The 15548-nt window shown below is 42.9% G+C and overlaps 1 protein-coding gene across 1 annotated transcript in view; it reads left to right on the forward strand.

The window, feature by feature from the left end:
- The window catches only part of LOC146713176 (uncharacterized), a 72770-nt gene that overhangs the window by 6542 nt on the left and 50680 nt on the right, over positions 1-15548 (forward strand). The window lies entirely within an intron of this gene.

Below are 15548 nucleotides of genomic sequence, written 5' to 3' on the forward strand. Positions count from 1 at the left end.
TTGATGGTGAACAGATCAAAACACTGACAGAATCCATGGATGGCAGGCTTTTGAGTGTCCTTGCAAAGAAAGGTGGCTATATTGGTCGCTGATTTGTTTTTGTTTTGTTTTTGAATGTCAGAAATGTATATTTGTGAATGTGGAGATGTTATATTGGTGTCACTGGTAAAAATAAATAATTGAAATGGGTATATATTTGTTTTTTGTTAAGTTGCCTAATAATTCTGCACAGTAATAGTCACCTGCACACACAGATATCCCCCTAAAATAGCTAAAACTAAAAACAAGCTAAAAACTACTTCCAAGAACATTCAGCTTTGATATTAATGAGTTTTTTGGGTTCATTGAGAACATGGTTGTTGTTCAATAATAAAATTATTCCTCAAAAATACAACTTGCCTAATAATTCTGCACTCCCTGTATATAGTATTTTATTTTTGTTCTATTCTATTCTCTATAGTTGTGTACAGTATATTATTCGTATTGTATTCTAATTTTTGCTATATAACTTTGCACTGTCCACTTTCTGCTGTGACAAAACAAATTTCCCACGTGTGGGACTAATAAAGGTTATCTTATCTTATCTTAAACACGATGCAGTCCTCCTCAGTGAACAGAAGAGGGCAGTATTTCATGGCGTTTACTTTCAAGGCTCTCTGCAGACACTCCTTCTGTACCTCTGCTCATTGATTATATTGAGTAACAGTACATAGATTATATATAGATGTAATCTATGATTAATGCTGTAATATGACTATGGTTTATATGTTGTATAAAAAGAGAGCCCATTCTCCAGCTTATTCCCTTCCCAATCATACAATCTAACATTACAACCAACAACAAACCAAATACCAACCATAGCTGCTATTATCCGTGTGTTTTTGCCCTTTGTTTGGCCTCGACCTAAAATCCTGGCCACAACGTCACACTCCAAAGCCCTACTGATGTGGTGAACAGCACTAGAAGTTAACCCATAGAACAAGTCACCATCAAGTGCATAATTTACCAAGGAGATGCTCTGTTCCTACTGCTGTTCTGCATAGGCCTGAACCCCCTCAGTGAGATCATTGACAACACTGGCTACAGATATCGACTACAGAATGGAACAGTTGTCAGCCACCTCCTGTACATGGATGACATCAAGCTGTATGCTAAGAGTGAACAAGACATCGATTCACTGAGCCACACCACCAGGATATACAGCAATGACATCGGAATATCATTCAGACTGGAGAAGTGTAGTTGGACGATAACAAAGAGAGGGAAGGTAGTCAGAACTGAGGGGATCGAACTACCAGAAAGCAACATTGCAGATACAGAGTATCTGGGATCCCACAGGTGAATGGGAATCAGCTGGAAAAAAAAATAAGATCCAGGCTATCAACACCTACGCCCTGCCCATGATCAGGTACCCTGCTGTGTTTACTAGGAGGAGTTCTCCTGGGGCAAACCCAGGACTTCCTGAAGAGATTCATCTTTCAGCTGGCTTGCAGACATCTTGAGGTGCCTCTGAATAAGAAAGAATAAGAAAGAGCAGGCAAGTGTACGAGAAGTCTGGAGCAACTACAAGAAAAGGGTCAAACTAATAACACATCGCAGAAAAAGAAACTAACCTGATCACACTTTTAACATTCAGAGAACTCATTCAGGCATTAAACGTTTTGTTGATTGATTGATGAGCTGTCTGGGATCTTTAAATAGACAAACTAAAGGAAAAGAAAAGGGTCAATCTGACAAAACATCACTAAAAAACAAACTTAACAATGAAGAAAAAGCTTCATGGCTGTATCCTGACTCCTGAAACACATCACACTGAGACACATGTTTATGCTCACTGTGTGTGACTGCAACTGTGCGATGTGACCACTGCCGAGGCTACAATGGCAGCTTAACACTTCTTTGTCTCTGTGGTGAAAACTGCACTGCTGACCAAGTGGTTAAGTTCACAGATACACCACCCAATCTCATGACACTTTCATACTGAAAGAGAAACTGAATAAATGTGAAACTAAATGTTTCTTATGTAACATGAAAACTAGGCTGATACTGTTTATTCAGCTTTATCTCAGAGGGGAACTCTGGTTTTTAACAGAACCCCATCTACAGAAACAAAAACAAAGACACTGACAAGCAGCAAAGTCAAGCAGAGTGACACAGTTACATGAGCCATTCCCATTTTAGCTACAGAAACTTAGTACACGACACTGTAAAGGTGACAACAAATAAGTACAGTATAACAAAAGAAGAGGAGGGGATAGCAGGTCCAAGTGCTTAACATTTAACACACAACAACAAAACAACTGTGTGATATGTCCTAATTCGGATGCTGCAGATGTTAACTGCCAATCAGATATGGATCATACCATCAAAACTCAGTGTCTTCCATCTCAACTCCTCACAATCAGCTGGTTTAATTTAAGTCATACAAAACTCCACCTTCATTCTATAAATACTTTCAGATTCACAGGTCTGAACAGAGTCTGTACTGAGACACAGAGGTTACAGCTGAGTTATGTGTCAGTTTACATCTACATTTACATTACATTACATTTACAGTTTACAATATATCAAAACCTGATATAATGCAGAAAACATTGTTCAGCACATTCAGTTTATTTTGTTAGCATGTTAATAGCAGATTGACTTGCTCATCTTTACTTCACTATTATTTGAAGTTGCTTGTACTCAAAAGAATTCGATTTTCATAACAGGCTGTTCAGGACATGGGTTAGTTTTCCACTATCTTGTAGATAGGAAGAGAAAACAGTCCATATACATGTGAATGATTTATTGATAATAAACAAAAAAAAACGCACAAAGAATTGCTTACAGAAAATGTATAAACTATAAATTATAGTATATATAGGCATTTTGGTGAGAGTACCCATTTCTGCTCATTTATAACACAGACTTACTGTTTAACTATATTTGTATTGCCACCACCAAAGGCCCATTATTATCCACAGTGCTCATTTCTGTCTGTCCTCAGAACATCAGTTTATCCTGTGGTTCATTCTTCTATAGCATATGTAAAAGATAAACAAGCCAACAACAAAAACAGCTGCAATATAACCCCCCTGACCAATTTTCTCTCCATCAGAAACAGCCTCTCTGCGTCTTCTTGTTTGACCTGCAGGTGAGAAACAGGTGAGAGTTATCAGTTGGGAAAATCTAATGTGATGTGGATGTATTGTAAACTCTTATAAATTATCCACCAAAATGTAAAACCATAAAGGAAACATAAAGCACATAAATTAGTTTCAGGTTTAGATAAGCTGCACATGCAGGTACACACTTTGATACATCTGTATGAGTTTCTTCCTCTCATTTTAAGCCACTGTGAAACTTAAATGCTTCTTTATCTAATTAGATGGTTTTCTTGTTTATCTAACAGCTCTATGATACAGCAGATGGGTAGTGTAATTTGTTTTTTTTTTTAAACATGGCTTCTTGCTAAGAAATTGTTTGTCTTATTAAAAATTAATCATCACTGAGCACCATGCTGCTTCCTGAGTGTGTTTAATACAAAGAAACATATCACAGAGACACAAAAACGTTTCCTAGTACTTCCTTGAAATTCTCTTTACCCCTCAAATTTTATCCTCATCTCTCTGGTTAAAACGATTTTGAATAAGATATTAAAATATTGAAATTATCTTATTTTGCATGATACCGGATTTTAGATTTTAGAGTGAATATAGAGAACATAGAGTGACGTTTAGTCTAGAACCTGCTTAATTCTGTTCATGATTGAGATGCTTTTGGAAACTTTGTTTTGTACATCTCTAATATTTGGTTTCCAAGATCTCAGATGTTGTTCCTGGGATCTGCCCGAGCCACTCGCCTAGCTTGGGAGTCACTGCATGTAGTGCTCCGATTACTCAATACACTAAACAAGGGATTATGGGATTATGCATAAAGGATTATGCCATAAAACTGTAGTTTGCTTAGTAGTATTAGTATTAGTAGTAGAGTAATTAACAGTATGAAATTATTTTTTCAAATCCATAAATATTCCAGCTGCATATTGTTTTAGGTCCAGTGTATTTGTTATTGCTTCCGTTGTTTCAATCGTTGCCAGCAAAGTTAATGCAAAAAGTTAGCTGTAATGAATTACTGCCCATCTCTGTGCAGAAATCAGCAATTGACAAATGTCTGAGTGCAGAGGAACTTCCTGACACGATTAGAGTTTCTTTACTGTCCACAAAGTTAGATTAAAGTAGAGATTGTATTGTGAGCTGAAGATGAAACCAGCTTGCCCAGAAATTTCTGTTATGTTAAGTTATTACTGTAATGTTTGTTAAGGTTTAAACTTCTGCAGATTTAGCAGATAACAGATCTGCATGTATGGGGAAATGAAGCAAATGAAGCTGAAGGAGAGGACAAACCCGGGCTATCGGAGTGTCATGTTTCAACTGAGTTCTACTTAGCGCTCTTTAAACAGTTTCATCTCAGGGTTAACAAAATCACAGTTTTCTCTCAGTCTGCTCTCTGTATCAGGACTCAGATAAGTTCCAATTCAGGCTTAACTCTTAAACTGTTGTCACACAGCCTACCTAAGCACACTTTATAATAATGATTACAAAACAGAATTCTTGATGAGGTATTATTTCATAAATCAGAAAAATTCTGTTGCATTTAAAACACGTTCAGTCTCACCTGCAGAGACACAGAGGAAGTAAGCAAAAAGTAAAGTCCAGCAGAGAGATGCAGATGTTACAGAGGACATTTTCACTTTAAAAGTGTGAGAAATATCCATGAGATGGTTGGTTTTTCAAGAGCAAAAAATCCTCAGTATCTAAATGTGAATGTGTGTTTTCAGCAGCTTGTTCTGACCTGTGGTTTCTCTTTGACCAAAGAATCACAAACAAAAGCATGACAACAAACAAGGTGGAGCCATGAAAACAAAATATTTCAAACACTCAGTTTTTCAAAGGTGACTAATGACACCCACACCTCAAAGAAAGGTCTGTGTGTCTATTCGTGTTGTTCAGTGAGTTATAATTGCATTGATTCTCCATATCACTCCTTTATGAAGGCAAACTTTTTTATGTGGAATTGTTTTTATTAGCATGGAGCATCACACAATAACACACAATCAGGTCTATTTTTGATGCAATGTTTCCTGACAGCAGAGTTTACAGGTGTGAGTCCAGAGAGGGTCTCGTCACTAACATGTCTTGATGCATGCTCAGTCATCCAGGTAACTAAACACTAACATGGTTAACGTCACAGTCACTGGTAAGCTGAGTGTGTGGAGGCCAGTGGACAGTGGTCGTGTAAAAGTTGTGTGATTTGTGTTTGATAAATGTCAAACTCATGAACATGTGACTCAGACTGGACTTCTGAAGCGCTTCTTCTTTTCCACTTCAGGAGTCAGCACAAACCCAACAGTCTGAAAACAGTTCAATCTTCAAATGACCTTGATCCAGATTTAAAGTCTGCTGGTAGCCTCCGGTATTACATTTATCACATTACATTTCTTCATAAAGTGTCTTATGACAGTCATATAGGTGCTTGAAATAAAAACATAACAGTAGGATTAGAATGAAACCAAAACACTGGAGATTTAAAAACACAACAACAGTAAATTGGTACTCAAATGTTATTATTACAAAAATAAGCATTTCAACTCTTTTTTGAATGAGTCCACAGAACTAAATCTAAATTTAATGGGGATCCAGCACAGTGAGTTTAGCAGGGTTTGAGTGCTTGGAGGTTCTGGTAGGGAGCTTTGCAGCACCGCTGTGCACAAGCTGCAGCTGTCATGTGTGCAGGCAGGCAGGGAGGAAGGACCCAAAATGCAGAACTCTGTGGCAGACGTAAACTCAAAACACTCAGCTTTATTGCTGGGCAGTAACAGAACATAAACTTAACTAAACTGAGAATACAAAACTAACTAAGCAGACAGGCAGGCTAGCAGATGGATCACACAGTTAACGTGAGGATACGACGTGACAACGAGTAAAGGAAGACGCAGACACTAAATACAAGAGGTGAACAGAGTGAGGGGAAACAGCTGGGAGACACAGCTGACGCTGATTACACTGACGAGCCAGGGAGAGCACAAAGCTGAACGCACTGACATAAGACAGAGACCTACAAAATAAAACAGGAAGCACACGACAGACACAGAGATCCAGACGAGACCCAGAACTTAACAGACGCAGACTCATAAGCAGACATAATGACATCATGGGCAGACAGAGGGAACCCGGAAGGTGGGACCAGGGCAGGCATAGAACAGAAACCTAACAAATGGCAAATAATAATGGAATACATAATCCGAATAAACAAAAGCATAAAGAAACACAAAACACTGAGTCGACAGACTCAGGACCATGACAGCAGCCAAAGCAGGGAGGGTTTACTGAGGCAGTAGACAAGTAGTCAAGGATAGATTCAAGATTCAAGATTGTTTATTGTCATGTGTCAGGCATTTCTTTGTGCAATGAAATTTATTCCTTGCTGTCCACCCACAGATGCCGATTAATATTTACAATACAAATAGAAAAACATAAATACAAATAGTACAAATAGCTGAAGACTGTGTGTAAAAGAGCTATAGCTTAAAATGCTGGCTTAATATGTTAAGATGACCAGACGTGCAAAAAAATAATTATTACTGTTCAAAATGGGTCAGCTGTTCAAGAGTCTGACAGCAGTGGGGAAGAAGGAGTTAGTGAGTCTGGATGTTCTGGATTTCACACTTCTAAACCTTCGTCTTGAGGGCAGAAAGTGAACAGTCCATGATGGGGGTGTGTGGGGTCTTTGAGGATGGAGGCAGCTCTCCTCTGGACTCTGTGATGGTAGATGCTCTGCAGAGAGGGCAGTGGAGTTCTGATGATCTTCTCCGCAGTTGTTATCCCTCTCTGCAGGCGTTTGCGGTCCATAGCAGTAGTGCTGCCGTGCCATGCAGTGATGCAGCTGGTCGGTGTGCTCTCCACAGTGCAGCTGGAGAACCTGCTGAGGATCTTGGCCGACATACCAAATTTCCTCAGCCTCCTCAGGAAATACAGCCGCTGCCGAGCCTTCTTGACCAGCTGTGTGGTGTTCAGTGTCCAGGTGAGGTCCTCAGAGATGTAGACATCCAGGTATCTGAAGCTGCTCACCCTCTCCACTTCAAGGCCCCGGATAAACAGCGGCTGGTGAGGCCTCCTGTTCTTGTGTCCACTATCATCTCCTTTGTCTTGTCAGTGTTGAGGGTGAGGTTGTTGTCCTCACACCATGACACCAGACCAGCCACCTCTCTCCTATAAGCCGTCCCTATAGGCTATTTGAAATCTCCTTTTCGGCTCAGGGCCAGGCTGTTTACCGCTATTAAGAATAATAACGGTTCTCCTATATTTATATTCTTCTTGTGTATGAAGAAGGTGTATGCTTGTGTATTAAACTGTCTATTTAAAAGTTGCATTTGCTTTTTTATGCAGAGCACAACATTGACTATAGAGGCAAATTCCTTGTCTGTGTGCAAAAACTTGGCCTAATACGATGATTCTGATTCTATTCTTGCTGTATGGCGCTTTGCTTTTAACAGACATCTCAGAGGACGTTTGATGAATTTCGAATTTGGACTAAAATTAGTTTGGGGCTGGTGGTGAAGCTAATTAGCTTATGAGGTTCTGACTTGTGAAGCTCAGCAAGATGAATTTGTGTCCTATTCCACTGAAGTCTGACACATGGTGCTGCTCACATTTTTTCCTGGTTTCTTTGCTGTCACTTTACACTAAAAGTGGTGAAGCAACAACTTGCATCACAAATTTGTTCAGCCCCAAAGTGGCATGTCGGTCCAAAGATTAGTTGCACATGTCTCAGGCTGTATAATGGCAGGGTGTAAAACTATTCAAGGCTTTTAGGTTAAAGCTGAGCTAAAAAATATTGCAAATATATAAAGAGTTGTCATGATCCGGAGTCTGCGATTCCGTGTTTATGTTATTATTATTCTGTGGTTTTGGTTATTTTCGGGTTCTTGTACATTCCCTGTTCACGTTTCATGTTCCTATGTTCTGTGTTCTCCAGTCTATGTGAAGTCTGTGTTGTCATTCCGTGTATGTGTTCCCTGTTTTATTGTGAAGGTCTGCGTCTTATGTGAGTGTTTTCAGTTTGCCTCCCTTGTCTCGTCACATTAATCACTCCCAGCTGTGTTCCCCACCTGTGTGTAATGTCCCTGTGTTCTCTGAGTGTATTTTAGTCGTGTCTTCTGTCTTAGTAGTTGTTGGTTCGTTTGTGTTATTCCGTGTTTGTACCTCGGTCTTCCTGGTGATTCGCCCTGCAAGGTACCCTCATTTGTGTTCTGGCTTTGTGTTAAATTTTAGTTTTCCCAGTTTAGAGTATTTTCTGTTCTGTTCCTCGCCCCCCTTCCTGTTGTGCTGTATTTCACCTTTTGTTAATAAAGCTCTCTCACTACTTAGCAGTCCGCGTCTTGGGTCCTTATCTCCATTCCACACGTCTGCTACGCCAGGCATGACAGTACGAACCAGCCACCGTGGAACCAGTGGCTTGCAACCCGTCTGAGGAGCTCAAGGATGACATCATTTACAATGTGGAGAATTATGTATGTATGTATGCTGACAGAATTAACTCACCTGCTCATGAGCTCAGTTATAGCTGCATTACATAATTAATTTAATTAAGCAGTTTATTAGTGAGTTTGTTTCACACACCCCACTGTCCCTAAAACTGTACAATGTGTAAAAAAAAAAAAAAATGAGCCACATCTGGCCCAGACAGCACTGCTGTGACTTCATGTTAGACCCTCCTCATCACTCACTGAGATGAAGCAGAGACAGAAGACTTTATGATCAGTTTATTTGAACTGGACCTCAGTCATAAGTGTACTTGTGCAAACCTGTGATGGTATATTCTTACTCTTTTGCACAATCGGTGGCTGACTAAATACTTTTTTGCCCCACTGTATATTCTTACTCTTTTCTCATCAATGCTATGTTGTGTACGTGCTTGGCTCTCTCTCTGTGGATCATAAATAAGTATGTCTGTGTTTCTTTGTGTGTGTTTTTTCTAATGAGGATATATATTTAGTTTCTTTTCTGTGAAAATGTGATAAAGATCAGCATTACCCATGATCACAGTAAGTTGACTGGAATCCTGCTCATCCAGTTCCAGAGAAAAACAAACCAGCTCATAGCTGATCATTAGTTATTTGAAATCAAATACCGAGCACACATTTCTGATGTGTTTCTTTATATGTGAAATAAAATTGACCTTAAATCAGACTTTATGCCAGTTACCAGTTCAGTTCTGCAGATCACAATTTTTTCCAAAAACTGCTGACATTAAAACTGAATAGACTAGCTGCATCTACACAACATATTTAAATGAAACTGCACGGCTGCATTGGTACTCCAACTTCCTCCCACAGTCCACAGACATGCAGTTAGTGAGGTTATGTTAATTGGAAACTCTAAATTTGAATGTGTGAATGGTTGTCTGTCTCTGTCTGTGACAGACTGGCGATCTGTCCAGGGTATAACCCTGACAAGGATAAATAGAAGAGAATGGATGTAAGCGTCACATGGTTGGACTGTTGGAGTAGATGAAAAGTAGATGACCTCTGGCTCAGAAGTGAAATCAGTTGACCTCTGAGGTGTTCCTGCTTGAATAAATGCTGGTCAGTAGTTTCTTCAATTTCTCTCAAAACATAACTCGGAATATTTTTATAATTTTAAAAAGACAAGCCTAAAGTCACAGTTGCTGCTTGACTAAGAAATAAGAATTTCAAGTTACAATTTCACAGTTATTTTGTAAGTATCACAAGACCAAAGTGACTGTTGGTATTTCTCCATAAAGTCCATCAGAAAAAGATTTTTAAAGATTGACGAGAAAATTCATAAATGAATCTGTCATGGTCCTGCGGCCATGACTCAGTGACTTTATGTTTATGTACTTATTGTTATTACTTTCATTATTATTCATGGCTGTTTTGGGATGGTTTGTGTTTGGGGTTTTAGACACTGGGTTCTGGGTTTGTGCTCCCTCTGTTGGTCCCTGGTGTTAGTGTTCCCCTGTCTCGTCAGGTTAATCAGGTCCAGCTGTGTCTCCCACCTGTGTGTGATTTCCCAGTGTCTCTCTGTGTATTTATAGTGTGTGATTTCCTCTGCTCCTCGTCGCGTCGTCTGTGTTCATACCTGGTGTAATTCCCTGCGTGCTCTCCCTGCTGTTCTCCCTTCATGTTCAGGTTTGCCACCCCTTTGTGTAGTTTCTCCCAGTTTAGTTCGTCCTTAGTTCTGTTTTACCATCTCCACTTTATGTTTGTTATTATCAATAAATCACCCTCACAACTGAGAAGTGCTGCGTTTTGAGTCCTCCTTCCACTCTCCACACGGCCGCTGCCCCGGACCGTGACAGTACGACGCGACCACAAATGGACCCAGCAGCGCTTAATCTGTCCAGGGAGCTACGAGAGACTCTCATCGATGCCACACAGGAGCTCATCGACCTGTGGCTGGAAAACCCGGGGGGGGGGGGGGGGAGTCCCAGCGCGCTATAGAGAGGCGGCTACAGCGTCTGGTGACCGGTCTCCCATGGCTTTTTAGCTCGCTTTGTTCGTGGGAGCGGGAGTTCCTCCTTTTGGACCTTGGACTACACCCCCCGTCTGCATTCACTTTCGAGCAGCCCGATGCGGTGAGTGAGCGGGATGCATTGCTTTCCCCAGTTTCCGGGACTTTATTTTCTGGGGCTATTCAGAGCGGGATGGGAGACTGTACGGATCGCTTACCTACCTTCGTGGTAACGGATCCCTCCCAAGTGGGCGTGTACAAACCCGCTGCTAAACTGACAGACTGTGTCTCTGCCGCTCCTTCTGAGCCAGGACTGTATCGCCATTCTCCGGCTCAGTTCTGTGTCCAGCTACAAGCTTCCCAGTCTGTAGGTCCTCCGTTAGCCTCCCTAGGGGCACAATTACATGTTCTACCGCCGCTCCAGTCAGCCACTCAGCCACCACCACCACTAGCATCGCTACAGCCCACAGTTCCGGTAATGGCTGAGCCACAATTTTCGCACTGGTTTTCCACCGCTGTTTCTGAGCAGGGAGATAAACTGTTTCACTACGGACTTGTTCCTCAAAAGCTGGCAACCTTAGAGACTGTTGCTCTCTCCGGGGCTTCCCCAGAGGCTGGGTTACAGCCCTCAGCTTACTCTGGACCCCTGGTGGCCAAGATGCCAGCTGTGAACTGCACCGGGCTGTCACTGCCTGAGCAGGGTCAGTGCTCTGCGCAGCTGCAGCCCTCCTTATGTGTGCCAGAGGCCCACGTGCCTACTGGTTTTGTTTCATGTGTGCCAGAGGCCCACGTGCCTACTGGTTTTGTTTCATGTGTGCCAGAGGCCCGCGTGCCTACTGGTTTTGTTTCAAATGTGCCAGAGGCCCGCGTGCCTACTGGTTTTGTTTCACATGTGCCAGAGGCCCGCGTGCCTACTGGTTTTGTTTCACATGTGCCAGAGGCCCGCGTGCCTACTGGTTTTGTTTCATGTGTGCCAGAGGCCCGCGTGCCTACTGGTTTTGTTTCACATGTGCCAGAGGCCCGCGTGCCTACTGGTTTTGTTTCGTGTGTGCCGGGGGCCCCGGTGCCCGCTGGTTCTGCGGCTGTTTTCGCTGGGGGTCCCGAGGAGCCCGTCCAGCCTCCTGTTTCGCTAGCTGGGGGTCCCAAGGAGCCCGTCCAGCCACCTATGGCTGCTTTACCACCTGTGGCTGCGGCGCCGCCTCCTGCAGTGCCACCACCTGCAGCACCACCGCCCGCAGCCGTCCCGCTGTCTTCATCCACGCCCGATCCGGCCTCCGTGTCTTCATCCACGCCCGATCCGGCCTCCGTGTCTTCATCCACGCCCGATCCGGCCTCCGTGTCTTCATCCACGCCCGATCCGGCCTCCATATCTTCAGCCACGCCTCAGCCTGAAGCTTCATCCTCGCCTGATTCTGGTCCAGCTTCATCCTCACCTGGCCCAGCTTCAGCTACAGCGTCAGCTTCGCCTGGTCCAGCTTCAGCTGCAGCTTCTTCATTGCCTGGCCCGGTTTCATCCTCGTCTTGTTCAGCATCATCAGCATCGTCTGGTCCAGCATCATCAGCATCGTCTGGTCCAGCTCCAGCTTCATCTCCGCCTGGTCCAGCTCCAGCTTCATCTCCGCCTGGTCCAGCTCCAGCTTCATCTCCGCCTGGTCCAGCTCCAGCTTCATCCTCGCCTGGTCCAGCTCCAGCTTCATCTCCTGCTTCATCCTCGCCTGGTCCAGCTCCAGCTTCCGCTTCTGCTTCATCCTCGCCTGGTCCAGCTTCCGCTTCATCATCGTCTGGTCCAGCTTCCGCTTCATCATCGTCTGGTCCAGCCTTCGTGTCTGCATCCTCGTCTCCGCCTGCTGCGGTCCCGTCTTACGTGTCCTCAGCCTCGCCTGGCCCGGCCTCGTTTGGGTCTGGAGCTAAACGGCCGTTTTCTGGACCGCTGGCTAGGCTACTGGCTGGGCGCCATCGCCTGAGCGGCCGCCGTTGCCTTCCGCACGGCCGGCCCCCGGACCGCCAACGCCTGAGCGGCCGCCGTTGCCTTCCGCACGGCCGGCCCCCGGACCGCCAATGCCTGAACTGTGCTTCGGACTCTGCTCCCCTGTGACTTTTGTGAGCGTTTGTTTGGGACTCTGGGGCCTCCGTTTTGGTCGTGGCCCGGTCCCTCCGTCCTGGGCCCCCTGCCGCCCGCCCGGGTCTGGTGGTGTGTTTCTGTGGCTGTCTGGGGCCAGCCCTTGAGGGGGGGGTACTGTCATGGTCCTGCGGCCATGACTCAGTGACTTTATGTTTATGTACTTATTGTTATTACTTTCATTATTATTCATGGCTGTTTTGGGATGGTTTGTGTTTGGGGTTTTAGACACTGGGTTCTGGGTTTGTGCTCCCTCTGTTGGTCCCTGGTGTTAGTGTTCCCCTGTCTCGTCAGGTTAATCAGGTCCAGCTGTGTCTCCCACCTGTGTGTGATTTCCCAGTGTCTCTCTGTGTATTTATAGTGTGTGATTTCCTCTGCTCCTCGTCGCGTCGTCTGTGTTCATACCTGGTGTAATCCCCTGCGTACTCTCCCTGCTGTTCTCCCTTCATGTTCAGGTTTGCCACCCCTTTGTGTAGTTTCTCCCAGTTTAGTTCGTCCTTAGTTCTGTTTTACCATCTCCACTTTATGTTTGTTATTATCAATAAATCACCCTCACAACTGAGAAGTGCTGCGTTTTGAGTCCTCCTTCCACTCTCCACACGGCCGCTCACCCCGGACCGTGACAGAATCTGCATTTCACTGAGACATGAAAGGCTCTAGGGGGCAGTGTATTAAAAAAAGTTGAATAATATTCATCGTTTAATGTTTAAAATCCTGCTGTATAGGCATTTTTATATAAACCATCAGCTGCTTAAGGAAATTTATTTATTATTTTATTTATTTATTATTTATGAATTTTACTTTAATATTTCAAATGAAAGCCCCAGTTGATCCCTGGGACACGCACATAAGCGGAAGGAGAAATAGTTTCCATATCAAATATTGCTTAGACTTGATCTTTTTTGGTAGTTTTACTTGCTTCTGTTTTCTTTCTTAGTAATGAAAGACAGATTTACTTCAAATCATTGAGGAAACACAACGATCTTCTAATATCCTGATCCATAAGGTGAAACACGACGATCGGATGTTTTGGTATCAATACGCAGACAACTATAAAAACACCTTTAAGTTACTTGTATTTTGTTACATCATCCTGCATTTCGGGATTGCTGACAGTAAGTTAAGAGGTTAATACAATTAACTTGATATATTTCATCTCATTCTCAAAATGCTAATCTTAGGTTACCTTATATATTCATTTAATATACAATATCCTGCTACAATCAGCCGATGTGAGTTTGTTTGCAGGGAGAAGGAAAATGGTGGTGAGGTCTGCAACGTTTAATGAGTGGAGATAATACTGAGAGGCTGAGAGTGTGTTGGTAAAGTGTAAACTGCATCAAGGACAGAAAACAAATCGCCATCGTGAATTCAACTCTGTGTAAAAATCTACAAAAAGAGCACGCTAACACCAAGTTAACCAGAAAGAAAATTCTTACAGATTTGATTTCCTTGAATTAAAACTCTTCAAACAAACACACTTTGTTCTTTTTAGCCATGAATGATGTTCGTGCTGTTTTTAGTCTGTGATCGAGGTTAAGCTGTTTGTCTGTTCGTTGTTATCTCCTGAGCTGAGGTGTGAATCAGTTAGAGACAAATTTTCCATCAGCGCTTTTTCTCAAACCCACAGAACCACACGACAGGAACGACATGTGACAAGTTTACTGATGCTGCAGAGGAAGCAGACGACAGCACGGTGCCACGCTTATAAATGAAATGAAGAAAAAGCAAAGTTACTGAGGACTAGGGATGGGTATTGATAAGATTTTAACGATTCCGATTCCATTTTCGATTCTGTTTAACGATTCGATTCTTTATCAATTCTCTTATCGATTCTTTTTTTTTTAAAAAAAGGAGAACACTAAGGTCGATTAGCTTAGAACTTTGTTTTATATCTTCTCTTTGAACAAGGTAGAAATTTAGGAGTAACATGGCCTTACAAACCCAACAGTGAGATCTTAAGAGATCCAGCCTACGGCTCTTCAATGGGGTGTCACAGGGTCCCCAGGAAAGAAAATTGTAAATGTAAAATAATAAAATAAATATTCTTCTGTAGCAATAACAAAGTATAACATAAATTGTTCTGTGGCAATTACACAAGAATATCCAGTAATGTCCCTGCCTACAATTAAACACATTCACTTACCAAAAATCGGGGCATCTGCTGTGGCAAATGGGTGCAAGCCTTTTACCACAAACTTAGACACTGCTCGGTGACATTCGTCTATCCTGGCCTGAAAGGAGACGCTACTGGTAGACTGCAGCGAGAACTGCCAGCGAGCGCCAGCCAGACTCTGTCTGTCTCTCTCATCATGGTCACCTACATGTACAGTAATGTCAGGTCTTGTAATAAGACAGATCGCGCTAACATAATATGCACTGTTAGTTGATTATTTACCTGCCGCATTAACGGGAGAGGACGTGCAAACGTTACCGCTGCTGCTGGGTTGAGAGTCACGAGTCCGGAGCGGAATTAAAAACACGTGTCATCGCGTGTTTTGTGAGCAAATGCTTTTGCATATTCGTAGTGTTTCCTCCCTTAAATGAAATATCTACTTTGCAAGTTGCCCTGTTGTCATCGGCTCTCATAAAGTATAATCAAACTTTTGAGTGTTTAAGCCGCTTAGGCGCCATGTTTCCTGCCAGGTAAATGACGCTCCGCAACGTGGTGACGTCATTCGGGGCGACTGGAATCGATAAGAGAATCGTTTGCAAAAATGGGAAACAATTCCAAGGAATTGAAACACTGGGAACCGGTTCTCAACAAGAACCGGTTTTCGATACCCATCCCTACTGAGGACATTTAAAGTAACGCATTACATTTATATTTTTAATTACTTTTAGTTAAACTATATACAGACAGACTTATACAACCACAGAGAGTGTACATTATAATGAGAAGACACAACACA

This window comes from Copadichromis virginalis, linkage group LG3 (assembly GCF_057382275.1).
Source record: "Copadichromis virginalis isolate Kocher_CV1m ecotype Utaka linkage group LG3, C_Virginalis_male_GT1.1, whole genome shotgun sequence".
In the NCBI taxonomy this organism is placed as follows: domain Eukaryota; kingdom Metazoa; phylum Chordata; class Actinopteri; order Cichliformes; family Cichlidae; genus Copadichromis; species Copadichromis virginalis.